The 21,526-nt window shown below is 34.9% G+C and overlaps 1 pseudogene; it reads right to left on the reverse strand.

Moving 5' to 3' along the window:
• Positions 1 to 14,620: 14,620 nt before the first annotated feature.
• Positions 14,621 to 15,900, reverse strand: LOC138858159 (uncharacterized; annotated as a pseudogene).
• Between the last annotated feature and the right edge of the window lie 5,626 nt (positions 15,901 to 21,526).

Here is a 21,526-nt window from a genome sequence, read left to right on the forward strand (position 1 = left end):
TTGACGTTTAAGTGCCTAAAATTAATAAAATAATTAAATTTCATAAATTTCTTTAATAATATGGAAGGAAACCATGATATTCCAGTAAATTAAGTTAAAGAAAAGTAAAAACCAAAACGCCGCCATTTCAACATAAAGAAATTTTATTTTTGTCACTTTCTTGGGGCATTTTTGTATTCTTAATTTTTCACTACTAGCTGGTGAAGTGTATTAATATTACACAATATGACATACAACAATTAAGGGGTGCTCACATGTGTCGTATTTTTTAAGATTCTTGAAATACGACATAAGACATAAGACAAAGCTTGTGAAATGCCTATATGCATATTTGCATTCATATATGCATATATCATACAAAAAAGAGGTAATAACCTTAATATTTCCGAAAATTATGTAAATATTCCTTTGAAACCGAGCTCTGTTGCAACCATGCAACGCATTTTAAAATGAAAAGAAAACGACGAATTGCATAGCAACGAGCTGTTACGAAATAGATCACATAGCGTTTCTTCGTTTTTCCTCCTCGTCCCCTCGCTTACGAAAACCGGTTTTGACAGCAAAAAGAGTCCTCTTCTAAACATGTAGATATACAGTTATGCGTGTTCACAATGCAAGTTTGTTCACAATAATCAAACTATTTGTAGGTAAGCTAACCACAACTTGGCGAAAACGGTTCTGTCAGTCAAAGCTGGTGTATTGAGAAAGTGGGCCTTAATTTAGTAGTTTATAATGAAAAATATTAAGTGAAATGAATAGAATAATGTTGCGTAAAAAAATTTGGATTATATTCAACTAAACGCATTTATCTATTGACAATTATTATGGTTATCGAATTCACTTCTCCCACAAAAATTTTTTGGCACCTTTTATATCCGAAGGAACATTTAAAAAACTCGTTTTTAATGGGTTACTAGAGGATCTCGTACACGAATCGCTGTGGCTAAGGTATACATTATTTATAAACTATTCAATACAGTAAAATTGTATTTATGAATAAAAACGAAAACGTTATTGCCGGTGTAAGATTAACCCCGCGGATTACTTCCAAATTAGAATATTATTGATACTACTTTTCATCGATTTGTTATTAAGCTCAAAGAAATATTAAATATGTTATGTTGATTTTTTTTTTATAAACTTTATATTCAAGTTGGTAACTAATGAGTAATTTTCAAAGTTGTTAGTTGATAACATTTGAGTAATGGAAGAAGGTAGATCATTCTTAATTTTTAACAGTAATATTCATAATTTTTCTTTATAAACATTTTCAAATTCAAATTGATTTAGCTCTTTTGTATTGCATTGTACATCTGGCAGTATCATTGGAAAACGTGGCAAGAAGACCATTTCTCCATTAAATTTTCAAGTCAAAATGGTTGCTACAGTAATATTTTTGATTACCAAACGTGTACCGTTACATAATTAAGATGAATTCAAATTATGCTGAATAATAATAGGTGAACCAATTTTTAACCTAAGATTATGTGATGAAATTCCGAGATTCTAGATAATATATTGTTCCAATTTCATCATCAACAGTAGTTATTTAAAATGCATCTGGAAACTTGCAACAACTATTGCAACTGGAAACTATTTTAATCAACTTCTACATTTTTGGCCGCTAGTATAGTTAGTTGATCCAAAATAATTAATTTTTATTTTTCGGAACGTACTCTCAATTAATTAAGCTTTTTTTTCGTTATACACTGCGTACTTGTTAAATTGTATTGTTTCTTAGGGTGGATCAGTTTGTAATTGTTTGCACACATTTATGGTCCATTGAAGTGTTTCACCATCCATGATAAGACAGCACCACTGAAAACTTCATCGTTGCCGTTTAAATCGTGCATTGTTCTGTGCAATGCTTAGAGAATATTTGTGAGCTATTATGCTCTCATCTCAAATAATAATTGAACTTTTTATCAACACTGCTCTATTCCGCTATTTTTTATATTAGAAGTTGCGTTTGGTTATTTTTGAGTGCCTCTGCGTCATTCGTCGATAATTTAGCAAAGTAGCCGCAACGCCTTGTCGATCCATGCGATTTCTTATCGGTTCCACATGGCGCGTCCTAAAAAAAAACAGCCTTTTTCAGTAGCAACATCCACTATAACCCATATATTTATGTTTATATACAAAAATTACTGTACTCTTGCAGTTGCAATTATTATTATTTTTTTTTAAGTTCTAAGCTATCTCCTCAACAATTTTCAGCCAAATTGGTTAAACCGTTCTAGTGTTATTAATAGTCTAACTAACACGACTCGTTTTTGTATACACTTCATTTTTCAAAATCAATATATTTTGTACTTATAAATTCAAACAAATACAACTTTCGCATTCAGAATCCCTTTTAACCATTCACTTAATTTCATTTATTCTAATCATTTCACTTAAAAAATTTCCCCGAAAAAAGTAACGGGGAAATCTTGTATTTTATCAATCTTGATTCCTTTCAGCATTCCTTGTAGGCTAGGAGAAGCTGACTTGCTGAGGCCCACACGTACTTCTTTCTCGAAGAACGTTATCAAAATTATTGATAATTTGAAAAGGGAATTAAAAGTTCAAATCTAACGCGTTTCTTGAGTCATGGTGTAGATGAGATGAAATCAGATTCTCTGTTCAGATGACTCCGCTGAAGCTCTTTAAAAGTTAAAGTTTTCCTCTGACCATTCGGACGATGTGTTGGTGCATTCAATTCGACTGCGAATGTAAAGTGTTGGTGTGTTTATCGTCGAGGAGACAAGCTAGAGCGTTATAAAGTTGGATCTCAACCTGTGTTCCTGTGTGTTAGGGTTCCCTGAGCCAATAGCTCATCGATTGTTCTTTGATTCCAACTTCGCCATAAACGAGAGTCTTCTCGAACTAGTGTACACGGGATTTAATTTTCATTGAGTAAACATTAACTTTCGGTCCTTCTCGTTTAATTGTGCATATATATTGTACAGTGGTAGCAGACTGGCAACTAGCTAGTGGACTTCTATATAAATCAAGAAAGCGAAGTGCACGAACAAAACTTATTTTGAGCTCTTATGTTAAATAACTCATTTGGGTTAAAACTAATTGTCTTTGTTTGGCCCAATGCTATTTGCATTTTGTTTAAAAGGTCACGCCCAACCAGCACTGGTACAACCACATCTGAATCTGGCAAAATAGAAAAATTGTGGAGCAATTTGTGCTGACAAAATATAAATTTACATGTGAAAATACCATAAATTTTTAATTGTTTATTACCGATTCCACGATATTGTGTCAACTTTTGTTTACTGCTGAGTTTTACTGATTATGACACGTAAGACCGTTTTATGAAACTAATGGGACCGCCAGTATCAAATAAAGCAAAAAGAGGAATTATACAATTTAAGTGCACTTTTTTTTATTGAGGAAGGCAACACTCACCAAATTATTTGAAGAAAATCGTTCTGCCTGTTGACGGACTTCAGGATTTGCATCATCTCCTACAGCGGCTGCAATATTCGGTTGTTTCCTGGTGTAGCGAAACGAGGACAGTTTTGGCGTGTGTGGCCGATTTCGGAACACATGAAGCATGAATTCGGTGGACGTCTGGGAGCCGTACAAGCATTCTGTTGCCATGTTGAAAGCAACTAAAATAACGTACGCTGCTTATATCCACTTGTCCACTTAAAGCTGGTTTGGCCTTTGTCTGGATGGTCGCTTGGACTGTGAAAGTTTTCCGCTCGGTACATAAGTAGATTTGTTTCTGCTGGTTTAATACGACGCTAAAAATTTTAAAATGGGCGTGGCACCGCCAACCCTTAGGTGAAATCCTATATCTTAGAAACTATCGAACTAATGTCAACCAAATTTTGTTATGTGAGGTTACCCAGCCATTCCTAAAACACACTTTGAAATGGACGAAATCGTATATCGACTATAAAACTATGCAGCTAAAAGCAGGTACTATCCAAAAATGCCCCGTAAGCTATGCAGCTTAAAGCATCAACGATCCATGCTGTCATTTGAATAAAAAATTTACTCAAACGCATCCTTAAAGAAAGTGAAAAAACTACGTGTGATTAATAGTAAGTATGGTTTAAAATACTAAAAAATATGAACTTAAAGAACATTAAGCTAAAAGGAGAAAAATAATATAGGTTTAAAAAATTAAAAAACACGCTTTTAAACCACTTCAAACTAAAAAGCGAAAAAAAAAATTCCTTATATAAACTGACAGAAATATTGACCGATGGTGTGCGATTCGGTTCAGATGGTGTGACGCAAGGTTGTACAGTTGATCATGCAATTGTTTATCTAGACTCGCGACTGTTTGCTGCTGGACAAGCTAATGTAGCACTTAGTCGTGTGAGATCTTTAGACGGTATTCGGATTGAAGAACTTGATTGCTCTAAGTTAACAGGAAAAACCCCGTGCAACAGTGTAGCTTTAGATGAAATGACTAGTGAATAAAAACTTGCACCCGATATATTAAGAAGCACATCCCACGTTGACAGCAACCAAACAATTAAAGAATTAAAATATTATTTGTATTTAGTTGAACAATTTAGTTTATTATTCGAATTTTATTATGACGTTGTACACAATAAAATTCCTTAATATACATGTTTATATATTGAACAATTTATAATACAGAATCGGTAACGTATTGAAGTGTTACGCGCAGGAGCTGTCGTATCGAATTTTAGGTGTTGACGCGGCGCAGTGTAGACTTGAAAAATTGAGTTGCACGCAGGATCGCTATTACTTCGAATGAGGTGGAAAAGCTGCGCTGATCATTCCTTTTATTAGCTGGTGATGTACACGCGCGGTGTTCTGGTCTGTTGTACACTGTCCTATGTGGTGTCATCTGGTGTGGTGTATTGGTGAGAATGTGGTGGGAATTATTAGGGTGCGCCAATTTTTTCGAGTAGAGTGGTGTGGTTATTTACTGAGGCTTAGCTCATTTAAACATCCTGGGCCCCCTAAGCGAATATTTTGCCTAGTGTTGCACATATTTGCAGTAAACGTTCCAGGTATCTCGGCGTACTGTTGGTGTAGCAGAGCGCGCGGTATGCATGATAATGCAGTAGTGGTAGATCCATATTTACCTGTACGTGTAGGATGGAATTTTGATTTTGAAATGGATATTATGTGTTTCGATTTGGAAGTTAGTGCGTTAAGCAAGCAACGTTGTTTGGCATTTATTAGATTGGTGGTTGTGACGACGTATTATTAGATGGTATAATTTTGTTTATTCATTTTATTGCCGGTTATCTACTATTACTTTATTATCGGCTTATAGGATGGCGACTCCACGCCTAGCTCAGATATGGCCGGAATGGGTGCTCCATTGAAACCTGTGAAGAGGGATATTGCGAGCGTAAGATTTATGATTTATGGCTACTTTTTAAGTGGATTTGTATTAAAGTATTACAAGTATTTCCCATAAACCACCAATACGAGGAGGGCTTAGATATATGCGATTACAGCGACCTTTGCTTGTTGGATGGCTTGGTGCGTTATTGTATCGCATTGGGAGTATGGGGATCGCTTAACTTTATTTTTAAATTGTTTTATATGATTATATTATGAAAAAGTAAGCTAGTAGAGGACAATTTGTTATGTGTACATTTTTCGACTTTTTTGGGACAATTTTGATATATATAAGTGCGTATGCATTAATTTGGCAAGTAGGATTTTTGTATCATTATTGGCAAGAGCCATCCTGCGGGGTCGAAAAGTCACATATTTGTGTTTTTAAAACTGATCTTGTCAGAAGGGACTCTGGCTTTGTTTTTTCTGCCAATTCGTGCAGTGTGGAACATTGTGAATTTAGTGGTAGTCGTATGACGTACCGGCCATTATTTGATCGAGTAGTTGTGGCTTTGTAGAAGTCTTAATACTGATCTTCTGGGGTTGTAATTGATATGAGGTGGCATTTTTCTAACTCCCGAAATTTCCTTGATTGTGAATTAAGGTTCTCTTTGAATTTTCGTCAACTTGAGTTCTTGATGTGGAAACTGGTTCAGGAACTAGTCACTTAGAATCCAACCAAATATAGTGTTTTGTGCCAATAGTGTATTTGAAATTTTCTCAATACCTTCGAGTATTATCTGTGCTATGAGATCGCTGCCTATTAGAATATCTATTTGAGCGGGGGCGTTGCAGTCGGGATCTGCTAGCTTTAGGTGTGAAACCTTTTGCCAATGCTTGCTATTTATGTGATAGCTTGGAAGCATGTTAGTAAGTTGCGGAAGGACTATAGCTTCTGCTACAATTCGCTTATCCGCTTGGGGGGAAATTAGGGTAATGGGGCAGATGTTATTTGAGTTTTGAACTACTCTTCCGCCCATTCCCGTAATTTTAAAATTGGATTGTTTTGATGGTATACTCTACTTTGATTTTCGCTGTGTAGCGTTTGGGTTTTTATTGCCTTTGAGCAGCATGGTGCTTCTGGGCAATTTTCGGGGTTTCGCACTTCGGGAATCGCTGTTGCAACTAAACCCGTGGCTCTTTTCATATTTGCGCTATTTGGGGGTGATCTGGAAAAATTGTTATAATGAAGCATAGAATGATGTCGTTTATGACAATAAACGCAATTAAATTTGCTTTCGCACTCTTTAAGTGTATGCGCATGTGATAGGCAATTTGTACAAAGTCTTTTTGTATTTATAAAATTGTTTCTGTCGATAATATTCAATTTTTTGAATCTCTCGCAAGATTTGAGCTTATGCCCCCTTGTACATAGTTCGCATGACGTTTGTTTGTACTGTTCAGATGTGAACGTTTGATTTCTGAAGAAGCTTTTATTTAAATTGTTGTTGCTACTGGCTTGGGGACTGTGGAAGCTTCTATTTGGGTCGTGTTGAACGGTTTTCGTTCTGACCATTTTTTTATCTACCCCTTCTGCGATTTCGTATTGGGTTATTAAAAAGTCTTTCATCTGTTGCCACGTTGGGCATTTTTTTCGAGATGAGAGCGATTGCTCCCACAAAAGTAACGATTTTTCTGGTAATGCGACAGTGCATATGTTTACCAGTATAGGGTCCCAGCTGTTTGTGGGAATATTTTGTGTCGATAAAACCGACAAACAATTAGAAACAGTGGATTGTAGTCTAATAAATTCTTCACTTGTTTTTTTTTGAATTTTAGGCAAGTTTATAAGTGTCGTTACTTGTTTATCGACCAATATTCTTTCATTTTCATATCTTGCTTTTAGAGCTTCCCAAGCCAAATTAAAATTGTCTTCATTTAGTGCGAACTGTTTAACTATGACGCCTGCTTGACCTTTTGTTTTGTATCGGAGGTTATACAATTTTTGTGCTTTTGATAATTTTGGATGGTTGATATATACGGCGGTGAACATGTCCCGGAAGGACGGCCATTATTCATAACCTCCATAAAATATTTCTGTGTCACATGCGGGCACCTCGAGATGGATGCCTGAACTTGCCTCTTGACATTGAATTTGTGGCAAAAGCCACAAAACACAATAGAATCTACGCAAAATGAAGGAAGAAATTCATGAGAAGTAACGGTATTTCCAATTCAAGCTAACTGGACGCAGACTTTCTGGTGCCTAAATTTTCTTGTTATTACACTAAAATCCCGTTATCTCAAAAATGAAAAAAGGAATATAAAATTTTTGTTTTTGCATTTTGAACTTAGGAATATAAAGAAGAAATACATGTACAAAATTTGAATTGAAATACCTATTTACATTGTTTTTACTTCACTTAAAAAATAGTGTCGGGTGAACGCAGACTTTATTGGCTATGTGTATATTTATAAATATATTTAACGCACTTTACACATATTTTTCAAGTCACTTAGTTGTTGTTCTTGTTGTAGCGGCAAAGGTCTTCAGAATTCAGATGAATTAGCTGTAATTACCAGTTCAGTGCGTTAAATATTTTCTTGTGAAAAAATTACCCTGGTCGGTCCAACACCGCCGGAAACTTATAGTTTTCGAGATATTTGCATTTTAAGTTGAAATATTCACAAATTTCATTTTACAATTTCTCGATTTATGGTTATCTTTTCTTTTATATTATGCACTTATTACACAGTAACACTTCACTACAATGTTTCTACATATTTATTTTATATTAAATATTTAAGTATTTGCTTTAAATAAGCATTTAATTTTTACACAATTTTCGTAATATGAACAATAACAAATGGATTCCATGTTGTCAGATAATAAGTGTTGACATATCCAAACGGATGAAAGCAATGAAAATAAATAAAAAAAAACCCAATCACCCTCTACAAAATATTATGAACTTAATTTTCCATTTTAATAAAAGAAAAAGGTTTTATGGCTTAAACGTATGTTTTATTGCATCTGATAATTTCACAAATGGATTTTACGCCATATGTATTCATATATCAAATTTTCAAAATCTTCACTGTTATTATAATTATCCTTAATAAAAATTGAAGTTTATAGAGAGTGATATATTCTCTTTAACATTGCTTTTTTTTGTAAAGATTTTTTATTTGCACTGGCGGCCTTCGGCCGCGCTTCAAAAAAATAACCTTGGTCGGTCCAACACCGGGGTGTTCATAATTCAATCGCGTCAAACTTCTTTCTGCACTGGCGGCCTTCGGCCGCGTTTCAAAAAAATAACCCTGGTCGGTCCAACAGCGGGGTGTTGATAACTCAATCGCGTCAAACTCCTTTCTGCACTGGCGGCCTTCGGCCGCGCTTCAAAAAAATAACCCTGGTCGGTCCAACACCGGGGTGATCATAATTCAATCGCGTCAAACTTCTTTCTGCACTGGCGGCCTTCGGCCGCGCTTTAAAAAAATAACCCTGGCCAATCCAATACCATAATTTATCAATAGAAGGGAATGATCAAAATAATAGTTCATATATTTGGGGTATAATCCTCTTTTATTGTTCATTTTAATTCGCTTTCAAAATATATATTTATATATATATATATATACAATAGATATGGCAACACTTATTATCTGACAACATGGAACCCATTTGTTATTGTTCATATTACGAAAATTGTGTAAAAATTAAATGCTTATTTAAAGCAAATACTTAAATATTTAATATAAAATAAATATGTAGAAACACTGAAGTGAAAAGTTAGTGTAAATAAGTGCATAATATAAAAGAAAATATAACCATAAATCGAGAAATTGTAAAATGAAATTTGTGAAATTTTCAACTTAAAATGCAAATATCTCGAAAACTATAAGTTTCCGGCGGCAATAATTATATATATTCGAGATCTGGAGAATCTCCTCTATCCAATCATACCCCTCTTAACCGTGAAATCGTGGGATGCTTAACTAAAGCCGACCCAGAAGAAGTTCTCCAGACTTAGAATATATATAAATACATAGTTGCCGTTGACTTACGTTTTTGAGCTATTTGCATTTAAAGGTCAAAAATTCAACAATTTAATGACCCCGTTTCTTCGTTTTATATTGGATTTTCTACTTAAATTTTAACTTTTAATCCACTAACACTTTACTAAATCGTTTTTACACATTTATTTTATATTAAATATTGCATAAATAAAATTTACCTCTCCTATTTCCTACGGATACAGGTTTTCCAGATTGAGAATATAGGGCAAAATTTCGGTTTCTCCGGAGCAGAGATCTGATGGTATGGACGAATAAGATCAAGAATATATACACATATCCCAACCTGATTTTTTTTTAGAGATTTGTGTTTGAAGCCCAAAAATTGTAAAACTAATAAAGGGTCGGCTTTAGAATAACGTCCCACGCTTTCGGGTATAAAATGGGTATGGGCGGATAGAGGAGATCCTCCAGATCAAGAATATATATAGATATAGCCGCGGGAAACTTATAGTTTTCGAGATATTTACGTTTAAAGTTGAAAATTTCAACTATTTAAAGTACGTATTTTTGCGATTTAAAATGAATTATACACTTTTTTTTTTACTTTTATATCCACTAACACTTGACTAATTCGTTTTTAGAAATTTTTTTTATATTAGATGCTGCAAAAATAGCTTTATTTCAATAATTAAATCATTCTTCAATTTTATTAATTTTGACAATAACAAAATGGTTGTGAATGTCAAAACATCAGTGTTGCCATACTAATATATTTTGTAAACGAAGAAAAATAAAATAAACAGAGACATTGTATCCTAGATACAGGAAACGCAAAAAGAATTTCTGCGCGTAAAAACTTTGGTACACCCCGGTGTTGGATCGACCAGGGTTATTTTTTTAAAGCGCGGCCGAAGGCCGCCAACGCTAAAAGAAGTTCTGAGCGAAAAATATTTTGATACACCCCGGTGTTGGACCGACCAGGGTTATTTATTTTGAAGCGCGGCCGAAGGCCGCCAACGCAAAAAGGAGTTCTGCGCAAAAAAACCTTGATACACCCCGGTGTTGGACCGACCAGGGTTATTTTTTTAAAGCGCTGCCGAAGGCCGCCAACGCAAAAAGAAGTTCTGCGCGAAAAATATTTTGATACACCCCGGTGTTGGACCGACCAGGGTTATTTTTTTTGAAGCGCGGCCGAAGGCCGCCAACGCAAAAAGAAGTTCTACAAGAAAAAAGTAATATCGTCATAGAGGGTATAACATAATACTTAACATCAATGCTTTGTAATAGTTTATTTCTCTAGGTTTTGGATTCCTGTATTTGGGGTATTATCTGTTTTAATTTCTTTCAGTTCAATTACAAAAGATGTCGATAAGGTAACACTGGTTATTTGAAATTTTGCAACCCTTTTGTTATTGTCAGAATTAATAGAATTTAACAATAATTTAATTATTGAATTAAACTATTTTTGCACTATATAATGTAAAATAAATGTGTACAAACGAATTAGTGAAGTGTTAGTGGATATAAAAGTGGAAAATATAAGTGTGTAATTCATTTTAAATCGCAAAAATACGTACTTTAAATAGTTGAAATTTTCAACTTTAAACGTAAATATCTCGAAAACTATAAGTTTCCCGCGGCTATATCTATATATATTCTTGATCTGGAGGATCTCCTCTATCCGCCCATATCCATTTTATCCCCGAAAGCGTGGGACGTTATAATAAAGTTTTCCCCTAATAAATGCTATTTCAGAATGTGTCACACACGCACATTTTTGTTTGGTGGATATATACAATATAAAACAACATAAGCGTAAAATTCATCGTAAATCGAAAAATTGCATACTATAAATTGGTAATTTAAATACAAATGATTCACAAACCATAAGTCACCGACTGCTATGTGTATAAATATCCCTAAGTTGGAGAACCTCCTCTATCTTTACCTATTAACTTAGCAAGCTTAAACTCATTCGGGGGTTGCTATTCTAAATCCCAGCCAATATGCTGTGTAGACTGTTTGGTTTATAGTCAGAAATCTTACGGCCTACCATTATTTACTTCTTATTTGGATTTGAAATTAATGTGTTAGAACATCCACAATAAAAACATCTAAATAAAATTTTGGGAAAACTTAAGTTTAGCATCCCACGATTTCAGGGTTAAGAGGGGTATGGTTGGATAGAGGAGATTCTCCAGATCTCGAATATATATAATTATTGCCGCCGGAAACTTATAGTTTTCGAGATATTTGCATTTTAAGTTGAAAATTTCACAAATTTCATTTTACAATTTCTCGATTTATGGCTATAAAATTCGAGATCTGGTGAATCTCCTCTATCCAATCATACCCCTCTTAACCCTGAAATCGTGGGATGCTTAACTAAAGCCGACCCAGAAGAAGTTCTCCAGACTTAGAATATATATAAATACATAGTTGCCGTTGACTTACGTTTTTGAGCTATTTGCATTTAAAGGTCAAAAATTCAACAATTTAAAGACCCCGTATCTTCGTTTTATATTGGATTTTCTACTTAAATTTTAACTTTTAATCCACTAACACTTCACTAAATCGTTTTTACACATTTATTTTATATTAAATATTGCATAAATAAAATTTACCTCTCCTATTTCCTACGGATACAGGTTTTCCAGATTGAGAATATAGGGCAAAATTTCGGTTTCTCCGGAGCAGAGATCTGATGGTATGGACGAATAAGATCAAGAATATATACACATATCCCACCCTGATTTTTTTTTAGAGATTTGTGTTTGAAGCCCAAAAATTGTAATATATTAATTTTGACAATAACAAAATGGTTGTGAATGTCAAAACATCAGTGTTGCCATACTAATATATTTTGTAAACGAAGAAAAATAAAATAAACAGAGACATTGTATCCTAGATACAGGAAACGCAAAAAGAATTTCTGCGCGTAAAAACTTTGGTACACCCCGGTGTTGGATCGACCAGGGTTATTTTTTTAAAGCGCGGCCGAAGGCCGCCAACGCTAAAAGAAGTTCTGAGCGAAAAATATTTTGATACACCCCGGTGTTGGACCGACCAGGGTTATTTATTTTGAAGCGCGGCCGAAGGCCGCCAACGCAAAAAGGAGTTCTGCGCAAAAAAACCTTGATACACCCCGGTGTTGGACCGACCAGGGTTATTTTTTTAAAGCGCTGCCGAAGGCCGCCAACGCAAAAAGAAGTTCTGCGCGAAAAATATTTTGATACACCCCGGTGTTGGATCGACCAGGGTTATTTTTTTTGAAGCGCGGCCGAAGGCCGCCAACGCAAAAAGAAGTTCTACAAGAAAAAAGTAATATTGTCATAGAGGGTATAACATAATACTTAACATCAATGCTTTGTAATAGTTTATTTCTCTAGGTTTTGGATTCCTGTATTTGGGGTATTATCTGTTTTAATTTCTTTCAGTTCAATTACAAAAGATGTCGATAAGGTAACACTGGTTATTTGAAATTTTGCAACCCTTTTGTTATTGTCAGAATTAATAGAATTTAACAATAATTTAATTATTGAATTAAACTATTTTTGCACTATATAATGTAAAATAAATCTGTACAAACGAATTAGTGAAGTGTTAGTGGATATAAAAGTGGAAAATATAAGTGTGTAATTCATTTTAAATCGCAAAAATACGTACTTTAAATAGTTGAAATTTTCAACTTTAAACGTAAATATCTCGAAAACTATAAGTTTCCCGCGGCTATATCTATATATATTCTTGATCTGGAGGATCTCCTCTATCCGCCCATATCCATTTTATCCCCGAAAGCGTGGGACGTTATACTAAAGTTTTCCCCTAATAAATGCTATTTCAGAATGTGTCACACACGCACATTTTTGTTTGGTGGATATATACAATATAAAACAACATAAGCGTAAAATTCATCGTAAATCGAAAAATTGCATACTATAAATTGGTAATTTAAATACAAATGATTCACAAACCATAAGTCACCGACAGCTATGTGTATAAATATCCCTAAGTTGGAGAACCTCCTCTATCTTTACCTATTAACTTAGCAAGCTTAAACTCATTCGGGGGTTGCTATTCTAAATCCCAGCCAATATGCTGTGTAGACTTTTTGGTTTATAGTCAGAAATCTTACGGCCTACCATTATTTACTTCTTATTTAGATTTGAAATTAATGTGTTAGAACATCCACAATAAAAACATCTAAATAAAATTTTAATGAAAACGTTACTTCTTTCTATATGAAAGGTTCTTTTGTATATTGCTTTTACTGTTCTATAGTTGTGTATCGAATAATCTAATTTAGCCTTAACCTTTCCTTTATTTAAATGCTTGCCGGCTTTTTGAGATTGCATTTTTCGATAAGTATCGATTACATTAGAGGCAGCAAAATCGACCATTGTATAAATTTACAAGTAACCAGTCCTAATACTATGTTCGCACCGAATTGAAATCCTCTTGAAAACAAAATTTGTGGATTGTGGAACCAAAGTCGTTCTGACCGACATTGTGTGTTTTCGATGAGTTTTCATTGACAGTTCACACATCTATTTGTTTACATTTGTTATGTACCCTACAAGAAAAGTGACGGTCATCTGATCTCATCTCCTCCTCTCAATAGCTCTGCTTACGTCTTGCTCCAATCAGTGGATAGTTCTGAATGTAAAAATTCAAATGTAAATTAACAGTACTGAGATATGTTGTTATTGTTGTAACGGTCCCCGTTTGGGTGATTAATTCCAGATTCGTTGTCGTCAAGGTCATCTAACGGGAGGCCCAGGAAACGAGCTGTTTCGACGCGGTCGGACCATAGGGAGAAGGGTGTTAGATGAGTGGGGTTTGTTGGGCATGCAAAGAGGTGGTTAGTGTCATGCGGAGAATCATTGCGCGCAGGACATGTGTTTGGTATGTCGGGGTCTATTCTGGATAAGTAGGAGTTTAACCTGCTACAGTATCCAGAACGAAGTTGCGCGAGGGTCACTCTGGTTTTGTGAGGCAACTCGAGCTCTACGTCTGCTATAGGTGGTTTGTGGTTTGACTCATAGTACGCCATTCACTGAGAGGGAGTCGATGAAGGTGTTAACGGCTCCACTGTGAATGGTGGTCAGTGCCTGTCTGAAGTTCATAGCGTCCGAAGTCCGGTCGGCGTACTGTCTGATGTCGTCGACGTAATCAAGGAAAGACCTCTTGATGTTCCTAGGAGGCGGCTCCGCTACAAGCAGGCGACTACGGGGGTGGTTTCTACGAAAGCACCCTAGCAGAAACTGTTTGGAGAGGAGTTCGTTGTGTTCCTTAACCGGAAGCTTACGGGCCTCACTATGTAGGTGTTCGATTGGAGACATCAAGAGGCATCCCGTGATAGTCCGGAGTGCAGCGTACTGACAGGTCTGAAGCTTCTTCTTCTGCGTGCCACTGCATCCAGGCGACCATATTGTTCAAAGTAGACATCTGTATATACGGCATAATTCAAATTTGATTGTTTGGGTTTGAAGTCGAGTAAAAATGAGTCTTCGGATGTATGCTTTTCAACATTTTCTTTCAACAAATATTTGCTCGATTTATTTTTACACTTATTAAAATTTCGTGAAGAAAGCGCTTGAGTTGCCCTAGCAGGTGGAATCTTGAATACTTCTGGCGATATAGGTATTAGTCGTTTATTTTTTTTAGAAATCTCCAAATGATTATTAAAGGTGCTCTTTAACTCCTTTTGTAAGCGTTCAGAGTTTTTAGTTAGAGCTACATTTTCAACCAAATTTCCATTTCTCGGCTCAATTGAAGTAGGGCATTTATAACCAAAATTAGTGTTCAGATTTATGTCATCCAAATCAGCTTCATAATACTGCTTCTGTAGATCAATCTGTGATTTTGTGCGATAACTGAAAGGTTGCGAATGTTCATCGCGGTATGCCCCTAATACATCATCATAAATAATTTTTAGAGCCACTTTCTGAGCGGTATATGTATGGAGGTTGATTCCATCATAAATATAATTCGTTTTCTCATTGGTAGCCTTTACTTGATTTGTTTTCAATTTGTTTTTTTGTTTTTCAGCATTTTCGGTTTTCGTCAATTTTTTGGTTGTAGTTGGAGGAAGTGGCGGTGGAGACGATGGAGGTTTTAATTTTCCAAGTTGATGTGATTGTATTGTGTGTTTAGCGCGTGCAACCAAAGTGTTGGACAATAAATTTTGAGTCTGCAAATTAATATTATCAGTTAACGAATTCGATGTTTTACTATTATTGACATTGGGCGAATAATTTTGTCCTCTGCTCTTTGAAGACGACGGCAAAATATGTTTGACACTTGTTGTACTTAAACTAGCACAAGATGAGATAGACGAAGATGAATGAATGATAACGATGAAGCAGACAGAGACATATTTTCCAAGTACTTCAAAGAAATTTCAGGTGTTATTAGAGTTTCGTTAATGATCTCATTTTGTTGAGTTGCTTTCAAAGTATACCAAAGCGTGCCATATGATGATTTTGTAGTGGTTATATCAGATGCAATACGCTGAGCTAATGGATTTAAATTATAAAAATAATCTTGTGCCATTTGCAGATTTAACGAGGTAAACTGGAAAGCGGCCATTTTTATAACACTTATTTTTATCTAGCTCATACAAACGGGAGTTTTCATGACTTTCCTGATAATTCCATTCTAAATAATAGAAAATTGTGTTACTACCATCAGTAAACAGCTTTGATTACATGGCAAGTGGGTTACGAGATTCGGTGTTCCAATGGAGTTAAATTCTGATCAAGAATGAATTCTCGAGTCAGCTTTCGGCAACATGTTGAAAAATGGTTTCTCAATATCTGGTTAGCAACATTCTGTCAGTTAAGTTCTGGTAAACTGTTCCGAAAAAAGGAGCCTTGGTTAGTTTCTAACCAGAAAATTAAATGACACCTGTCCGCTGTAAAATCTTAAGTAAAAATCAGCAGCATAAATGGCTTTCGGACGGGGACTTTTTGTCGTTCATTCTCATTATATGTTATTTGAGTATTCACAAGGTGTCATATTATGTCATATCGCCATATTGTTTTATTTTTTTATGACTGTCATATCAACACTGTTGTTGTTTCCCATGCAAAATTGAAATACGACAAATACAACATGGCGAGGTATGTTTTTTGAGTGTACTATTCCTTCAGCTGTATATGTTTACGTTTTTATTGTTGACGTTTAAGTGCCTAAAATTAATAATATAATTAAATTTCATAAATTTCTTTAATAATATGGAAGGAAACCATGATATTCCAGTAAATTAAGTTAAAGAAAAGTAAAAACCAAAACGCCGCCATTTCAACATAAAGAAATTTTATTTTTGTCACTTTCTTGGGGCATTTTTGTATTCTTAATTTTTCACTACTAGCTGGTGAAGTGTATTAATATTACACAATATGACATACAACAATTAAGGGGTGCTCACATGTGTCGTATTTTTTAAGATTCTTGAAATACGACATAAGACATAAGACAAAGCTTGTGAAATGCCTATATGCATATTTGCATTCATATATGCATATATCATACAAAAAAGAGGTAATAACCTTAATATTTCCGAAAATTATGTAAATATTCCTTTGAAACCGAGCTCTGTTGCAACCATGCAACGCATTTTAAAATGAAAAGAAAACGACGAATTGCATAGCAACGAGCTGTTACGAAATAGATCACATAGCGTTTCTTCGTTTTTCCTCCTCGTCCCCTCGCTTACGAAAACCGGTTTTGACAGCAAAAAGAGTCCTCTTCTAAACATGTAGATATACAGTTATGCGTGTTCACAATGCAAGTTTGTTCACAATAATCAAACTATTTGTAGGTAAGCTAACCACAACTTGGCGAAAACGGTTCTGTCAGTCAAAGCTGGTGTATTGAGAAAGTGGGCCTTAATTTAGTAGTTTATAATGAAAAATATTAAGTGAAATGAATAGAATAATGTTGCGTAAAAAAATTTGGATTATATTCAACTAAACGCATTTATCTATTGACAATTATTATGGTTATCGAATTCACTTCTCCCACAAAAATTTTTTGGCACCTTTTATATCCGAAGGAACATTTAAAAAACTCGTTTTTAATGGGTTACTAGAGGATCTCGTACACGAATCGCTGTGGCTAAGGTATACATTATTTATAAACTATTCAATACAGTAAAATTGTATTTATGAATAAAAACGAAAACGTTATTGCCGGTGTAAGAATAACCCCGCGGATTACTTCCAAATTAGAAAATTATTGATACTTCTTTTCATCGATTTGTTATTAAGCTCAAAGAAATATTAAATATATTATGTTGATTTTTTTTTTTATAAACTTTATATTCAAGTTGGTAACTAATGAGTACTTTTCAAAGTTGTTAGTTGATAACATTTGAGTATTGGAAGAAGGTAGATCATTCTTAATTTTTAACAATAATATTCATAGTTTTTCTTTATAAACATTTTCAAATTCAAATTCATTTAGCTCTTTTGTATTGCATTGTACATCTGGCAGTATCATTGGAAAACGTGGCAAGAAGACCATTTCTCCATTAAATTTTCAAGTCAAAATGGTTGCTACAGTAATATTTCCTGTAATATTTTTGATTACCAAACGTGTACCGTTACATAATTAAGATGAATTCAAATTATGCTGAATAATAATAGGTGAACCAATTTTTAACCTAAGATTATGTGATGAAATTCCGAGATTCTAGATAATATATTGTTCCAATTTCATCATCAACAGTAGTTATTTAAAATGCATCTGGAAACTTGCAACAACTATTGCAACTGGAAACTATTTTAATCAACTTCTACATTTTTGGCCGCTAGTATAGTTAGTTGATCCAAAATAATAAATTTTTATTTTTCGGAACGTACTCTCAATTAATGAAGCTTTTTTTTCGTTATACACTGCGTACTTGTTAACTTGTATTGTTTCTTAGGGTGGATCAGTTTGTAATTGTTTGCACACATTTACGGTCCATTGAAGTGTTTCACCATCCATGATAAGACAGCACCACTGAAAACTTCATCGTTGCCGTTTAAATCGTGCATTGTTCTGTGCAATGCTTAGAGAATATTTGTGAGCTATTATGCTCTCATCTCAAATAATAATTGAACTTTTTATCAACACTGCTCTATTCCGCTATTTTTTATATTAGAAGTTGCGTTTGGTTATTTTTGAGTGCCTCTGCGTCATTCGTCGATAATTTAGCAAAGTAGCCGCAACGCCTTGTCGATCCATGCGATTTCTTATCGGTTCCACATGGCGCGTCCTAAAAAAAAACAGCCTTTTTCAGTAGCAACATCCACTATAACCCATATATTTATGTTTATATACAAAAATTACTGTACTCTTGCAGTTGCAATTATTATTATTTTTTTTTAAGTTCTAAGCTATCTCCTCAACAATTTTCAGCCAAATTGGTTAAACCGTTCTAGTGTTATTAATAGTCTAACTAACACGACTCGTTTTTGTATACACTTCATTTTTCAAAATCAATATATTTTGTACTTATAAATTCAAACAAATACAACTTTCGCATTCAGAATCCCTTTTAACCATTCACTTAATTTCATTTATTCTAATCATTTCACTTAAAAAATTTCCCCGAAAAAAGTAACGGGGAAATCTTGTATTTTATCAATCTTGATTCCTTTCAGCATTCCTTGTAGGCTAGGAGAAGCTGACTTGCTGAGGCCCACACGTACTTCTTTCTCGAAGAACGTTATCAAAATTATTGATAATTTGAAAAGGGAATTAAAAGTTCAAATCTAACGCGTTTCTTGAGTCATGGTGTAGATGAGATGAAATCAGATTCTCTGTTCAGATGACTCCGCTGAAGCTCTTTAAAAGTTAAAGTTTTCCTCTGACCATTCGGACGATGTGTTGGGTGCATTCAATTCGACTGCGAATGTAAAGTGTTGGTGTGTTTATCGTCGAGGAGACAAGCTAGAGCGTTATAAAGTTGGATCTCAACCTGTGTTCCTGTGTGTTAGGGTTCCCTGAGCCAATAGCTCATCGATTGTTCTTTGATTCCAACTTCGCCATAAACGAGAGTCTTCTCGAACTAGTGTACACGGGATTTAATTTTCATTGAGTAAACATTAACTTTCGGTCCTTCTCGTTTAATTGTGCATATATATTGTACAGTGGTAGCAGACTGGCAACTAGCTAGTGGACTTCTATATAAATCAAGAAAGCGAAGTGCACGAACAAAACTTATTTTGAGCTCTTATGTTAAATAACTCATTTGGGTTAAAACTAATTGTCTTTGTTTGGCCCAATGCTATTTGCATTTTGTTTAAAAGGTCACGCCCAACCAGCACTGGTACAACCACATCTGAATCTGGCAAAATAGAAAAATTGTGGAGCAATTTGTGCTGACAAAATATAAATTTACATGTGAAAATACCATAAATTTTTAATTGTTTATTACCGATTCCACGATATTGTGTCAACTTTTGTTTACTGCTGAGTTTTACTGATTATGACACGTAAGACCGTTTTATGAAACTAATGGGACCGCCAGTATCAAATAAAGCAAAAAGAGGAATTATACAATATAAGTGCACTTTTTTTTATTGAGGAAGGCAACACTCACCAAATTATTTGAAGAAAATCGTTCTGCCTGTTGACGGACTTCAGGATTTGCATCATCTCCTACAGCGGCTGCAATATTCGGTTGTTTCCTGGTGTAGCGAAACGAGGACAGTTTTGGCGTGTGTGGCCGATTTCGGAACACATGAAGCATGAATTCGGTGGACGTCTGGGAGCCGTACAAGCATTCTGTTGCCATGTTGAAAGCAACTAAAATAACGTACGCTGCTTATATCCACTTGTCCACTTAAAGCTGGTTTGGCCTTTGTCTGGATGGTCGCTTGGACTGTGAAAGTTTTCCGCTCGGTACATAAGTAGATTTGTTTCTGCTGGTTTACTACGACGCTAAAAATTTTAAAATGGGCGTGGCACCGCCAACCCTTAGGTGAAATCCTATATCTTAGAAACTATCGAACTAATGTCAACCAAATTTTGTTATGTGAGGTTACCCAGCCATTCCTATAACACACTTTGAAATGGACGAAATCGTACATCGACTATAAAACTATGCAGCTAAAAGCAGGTACTATCCAAAAATGCCCCGTAAGCTATGCAGCTTAAAGCATCAACGATCCATGCTGTCATTTGAATAAAAAATTTACTCAAACGCATCCTTAAAGAAAGTGAAAAAACTACGTGTGATTAATAGTAAGTATGGTTTAAAATACTAAAAAATATGAACTTAAAGAACATTAAGCTAAAAGGAGAAAAATAATATAGGTTTAAAAAATTAAAAAACACGCTTTTAAACCACTTCAAACTAAAAAGCGAAAAAAAAAATTTCTTATATAAACTGACAGAAATATTGACCGATGGTGTGCGATTCGGTTCAGATGGTGTGACGCAAGGTTGTACAGTTGATCATGCAATTGTTTATCTAGACTCGCGACTGTTTGCTGCTGGACAAGCTAATGTAGCACTTAGTCGTGTGAGATCTTTAGACGGTATTCGGATTGAAGAACTTGATTGCTCTAAGTTAACAGGAGAAACCCCGTGCAACAGTGTAGCTTTAGATGAAATGACTAGTGAATAAAAACTTGCACCCGATATATTAAAAAGCACATCCCACGTTAACAGCAACCAAACAATTAAAGAATTAAAATATTATTTGTATTTAGTTGAACAATTTAGTTTATTATTCGAATTTTATTATGACGTTGTACACAATAAAATTCCTTAATATACATGTTTATATATTGAACAATTTATAATATAGGATCGGTAACGTATTGAAGTGTTACGCGCAGGAGCTGTCGTATCGAATTTTAGGTGTTGACGCGGCGCAGTGTAGACTTGAAAAATTGAGTTGCGCGCAGGATCGCTATTACTTCGAATGAGGTGGAAAAGCTGCGCTGATCATTCCTTTTATTAGCTGGTGATGTACACGCGCGGTGTTCTGGTCTGTTGTACACTGTCCTATGTGGTGTCATCTGGTGTGGTGTATTGGTGAGAATGTGGTGGGAATTATTAGGGTGCGCCAGTTTTTTCGAGTAGAGTGGTGTGGTTATTTACTGAGGCTTAGCTCATTTAAACATCCTGGGCCCCCTAAGCGAATATTTTGCCTAGTGTTGCACATATTTGCAGTAAACGTTCCAGGTATCTCGGCGTACTGTTGGTGTAGCAGAGCGCGCGGTATGCATGA

This window comes from Bactrocera oleae, chromosome X (genome assembly GCF_042242935.1).
Source record: "Bactrocera oleae isolate idBacOlea1 chromosome X, idBacOlea1, whole genome shotgun sequence".
Lineage (NCBI taxonomy): Eukaryota > Metazoa > Arthropoda > Insecta > Diptera > Tephritidae > Bactrocera > Bactrocera oleae.